Genomic DNA, 4,692 nt, shown 5'->3' with positions numbered 1-4,692 from the left:
ATGCAGGTTACCACGAGGGTTTAGCCTCTTCTTCAGGAACACTGCTCCCCTGGGAGGGCTCCATCTGATATCCTGTGAGCCTGGCAAGCCATGTCTTGCTTGGATTGTCTTTGTCCCAAGGTGAAGAGCTTTCAAAGGCTACTGTGTTGGAGCCGAGGCTGCCATCCTAGTGAGACTTCACCAAGTTCAGGTTGGGATCCAAGGTGAAGGGATGGGTATGCCACTGAAGTGGGCATTCTCTCTTGAAAGCCAAAGAGCTGACTCCCCATTTAGTGCTTTCTTCCTGGTGATCCAGGGGCCCAGATTACACTGACCCATCTCCCCTCCTAGACTCTTCACACAGCACACGCCCATCTTCCCCCTAAGCCAATCCCTTCCCTCTCTCTTTGCCCCAGCATCACGCCCTCTCTCCTCAAGCTCCTTTCTCATCTCCACCTTGTATTCTCCGTCCTCCGTCCCACCAGCCACCAGTTCAGGGGCCAAGAGAAGGACAGCTTTTATGTGGCTTGTAAAATCCTATTATATCTGTGTTCAAAAGCCAGCAGCTGAGGAACACTGGTAATAAGCGTGTTATTAAGCGTGTAAATACACTTCCACCCCAGGGCTTCCAAAGGGTGGGGGGGGGACCAGGTCCACAGCTAGGGTGTCTCCTTTGCACGCAAGTCCCTTTCCACCTGTCCTCCACCGGGGCTGGAACTCAGTGCCCAGGCCTGGTCTCCTCCAGGTTTCAGCCACCTTCGTCCTCAAAACCCAGAGTCTTGGAGAAAGGGGGGGTGGGGGGGGGGAGAGGGCCGAAGAAAAAAAACATTAGGAAAAAAACTCCCACCCAGAGAGCATTCTTTTTGCAGCACTCAGGAAAAAGGATGTCTCACAGGGGACGGGAAGGCGAAATTTTTTCACATCCAAATGGATTGCAATTTCCCTCCATTTAGCACCTGAAGGTAATTAGCTCGAAGAGACTGCCGAGTGCGAAACACGTTCACGGAACATTAACTCTCACACATTCTCCAGTTGCAGGGAATTAATAGGAAAGATTAAAGTTTAAAGAGAGCAAAATGCCATTACCTCGCCAGCCACCTCTCTCCGCGGCAGTATCCAGCCCCCGAAAACCTCCGGCCACCGCCTAGGCCAGGGACTCAGGTCTCAGCCTCCAGCCTGGCTGGCCTAGACGTCTAGGTGTGCCATCAGTAGTGTCCGCATGTGCTCATGTGCATGCATGCATGCGTGTCAAATAGGGCCATTCTGACCCCTCACAAGGCCAGTAGGGCTGGCCCCCCCCCACCCCCTGAAGTAGGAGTGAACAGGAACAGGTGTATTCTCCCACAGGCGGTCAACAGCCGAGGTAGAGGTGTGGCCTGGGAGAAGAGGTTGGGAAGGAGGCACTAGCATGGGTTAGTCCTGAGATTTGAGAGTAGAGAGTGACACCGGCCAGCTTGACCAGTAACAGAGGGATGGAGGGTGTCACTCCCACCTTGGATACGCCCAGGAACACCTTTCATGAGGCAGCCAAGTCCTTGCCTCTGCTCTCCCTACACACACACACACACACACACACACACACACACACACACACACACACACACTCAGTCTCCCGTTATATCACACACGGCCTTTGCACTCTGCGCTTTCCCCCCCCCCTCCCCAAAACTTTATGGAGGCTTCAAATTCTAAAGGTTTCTATGTTGCTTGAGGATTTTTAGGAAAGGATGTGAGGCACAGAGAGGGAGACAGAGAGTGGGAGAGAGAGTGTGTGTGAGGGAGAGAGAGAGAGGGAGAGAGAGAGAGAGAGAGAGAGAGAGAGAGGGGCAGAGGCAGGCAGGAGAGAGAGCGCGAGATGAAATTGAGACATGGAAGAATTTATTGCCCAGAAAATTCCATTCTGCTATCTGATTCAAAAAGTCCAGTCCCCCCAGCTTCGGAAAATCTATTTTCCACATTTTAATACCCTGCAGAACAGTCCTCATAACTCATCCGAGTGTGTTAAGCACAGTTTTATTAGATCTGAAACAAATTTTGGTGGGGAGATACTATAGGTCATTAACCATGGAGTAATTTTATCCTTGTTTCCCTAATGATGCCATAATGGCGAGCGAATTTCTTAACTAAAGACCAAAGAACATTTTGAAGGTCAGTTTCATCTGTGAGCTCCTTCAAGCGCTTCTCAGAGAAGATTGGAAAACTCGCCGATTTTTTGAGGAGTCATTAATAATGTGAAAGCTGAAAGCACCCTCCATTTGCGTTCCTGCTTTTTACCTTTTAATTTTATATCGTCCCCGCTCTGAGCCCTGCTCCCACTCCTTCACTCTCCTCTGGACCTCCCGCCCGCCTCCCCACCCCGCACAGGGAGCAAGGATGCTGGGTACCAGGTACCAGGCTGCCTGTTGTGGGGAACATAGAGGCTGCAGCCAGGAAGGCGAAAGGCCTGGAGAGGCCAGAGATGCCCTACTGGCCTGCATGTATCCCCACTCTTCTGGCCCTGAGATGGTGGGGGGCGTAAGTCCATTTCCAGAGAGTGGGCACCGTGTGAGGGTATTGTTATAGGCCTGGTGTGCGTGGATGTGCCTGAGTGCAAATGTGTGTTGTGGGACACTGAGGTCTCTGTGGCACATATACATGTTTAGACCGATAGTAATTCAACCATCTGTAGAGGTAGGTACCCCCTGCAAGTAGGCGGGGAAAGGCAATTGAAAGGAAGCTTGGTCCAGCTGCCTAGGCAGTGGGTCATATGGGGAACTTTTGACCTGTTAACAGGACAGGGATCTCCCAACACATATAGATAACCATGTAGCATGTTTTAGAACGCTTAGTATGTTGTGAGGGTGTAGGCATGTGGGTGGGTGGGTGTCAGTGTATACACATGTGCTCACACCCTGAGGAATTAAGCTCAAGGTAAGAATTTCAAGTTTCCTCTCCACTAGTAAATATCTCTCGACACAAGGCGGTGAGCGTTTTCTCCCCCCACACCTCACATTTGGTCTGCTCATCCTCTAGGTGCTTAGGCCTACAGCATCTCACCTCCCCCACTTATGTATTTCGTGGTCCTCAACACCTAGCAACTTAGGCACCCTTGATCCATCCCAAGCCCTACTCTTAAGCCCTCATCTCATTCCCTGCCATTCCAGGGTGCCCAGCTCGGAGCCTGGATGGGGCAGCGCTTCGTGTGTGTGTGTGTGTGTGTGTGTGTGTGTGTGTGTGTGTGTGTGTGTGTGTGTGTGTGTGTTTGGGGAGGAGGGGGCGGTGTGGTGACACTCTGTGCTCCCAGATGTGGTGGCAGCGATAATTCCAATTTTATGCCTTTGTTATGGCTTTAATCACTTTCTTTATGCGTTTTGTTCCAGCGATCAGGGAGAGACACCTGATAGGCAAAGAGGATACCAGGGGAACCATTTTTATTTGGAATGTGGTGAGAAGTCTAATTAGAATCTGAATTCTGCTGAGCCTTGAAATGGCCAGCACTTTATCCTGATCGCCTTAGATATTGTTTCGAGTCAATCATCTGTCATGGTGTGCAGGCGAGCCTCTGTTCACGCCACACTCCCTCCTGCCGCAGGCCTGGCCGGGGCACTCGGGGGAGGGGAGAGAGGCCAGGCCAGTCTCTTCATCTTTCTAAGGCCCCTTTTTGTATGGCTTCACCGCCTCCCCCCCAACAAGATCTAACATACTAGGATGCCACGTCTGAGCTCATGATGGTGGGCCCACCAGAGAGGGTGCCGAGGGCTTGTGTTGGAATGAAGGAGAATTGGGGGACCCAGCTCCTAGCATACTGACGGCCCACACCCCCTCTCTTGTCTTCTCACTGTCCCCTAAACGTACTGCATCCCTTCCACTTGCTCATCGCCAAGGCCTACCTGGCCCAGCTCCGGCCATAGGTTCAGCTTCGTTGCATTCTTTGGTCCCACTGCTGGGATGCTGGGCCTCATTAGGACTCCCGCTATCCATTAAAAGCCCTGACTGGTTTCTCTTCCTCCAGGAAGCTTTCCCTGACTACCTAAACTGTGAAAAAAATCCCTGAAAGCAAGACCAGCCATGGTGTGGGCCTCAACGGCACCTGCTATGCAAACTTGTATGCATAACCTTGTGCTATATGGCCATCCAGACCCCCCACCTTTAAGTAGTTTCCAAATGTTCTCTTGTTTTGTTGTTGTTGTTGTTGTTGTTGCTGTAACCACTTTGAGATTTGTGTGTGCTTTCTGTAAATCCCTTTAAGTTCCTTCAAATATGGCAAAACTACATGAGAAATAGATGTTAAAAGCTGGATGTTAAAAAGCCTCATGTTTGGGGCTCAAGAGCTGGAGAAGTAGAGACAGGGACAGGTGGATCTCTGTGAGTGAAGGCCAGCTTGGTCCACGTAGCAAGTTCTAAGCCAGCCTAAGCTACATAGTTGAGCCTGCCCCAAACACGCATGCACACATGTGCACCCACAGTCACACACACACACACACACACATGCAGGCACAATCACACACATGCACACACAGTCAGTCAATAATACTGCTATTGGTAGTTTCATTCCCCCTAGTTATGCCACATGTCCCTGAAAGTCAGACTACCGTTCCCTGCCTCCACAGGCAAACTACAGGCATGGAGGACCAGGCGCACAATGGAAGCTAAACAAAACAAAACAAAAACAAAAACAAAGCTAGAATTACTGGGGCCTCTGGCTCCCCACCCCCGTCTCCTCCATCACACACG

This window comes from Acomys minous (assembly GCF_964271855.1).
Source record: "Acomys minous genome assembly, chromosome: 2".
NCBI classification, from domain to species: Eukaryota; Metazoa; Chordata; class Mammalia; order Rodentia; family Muridae; genus Acomys; species Acomys minous.
Note: the sequence above shows the minus strand (reverse complement) of the source record.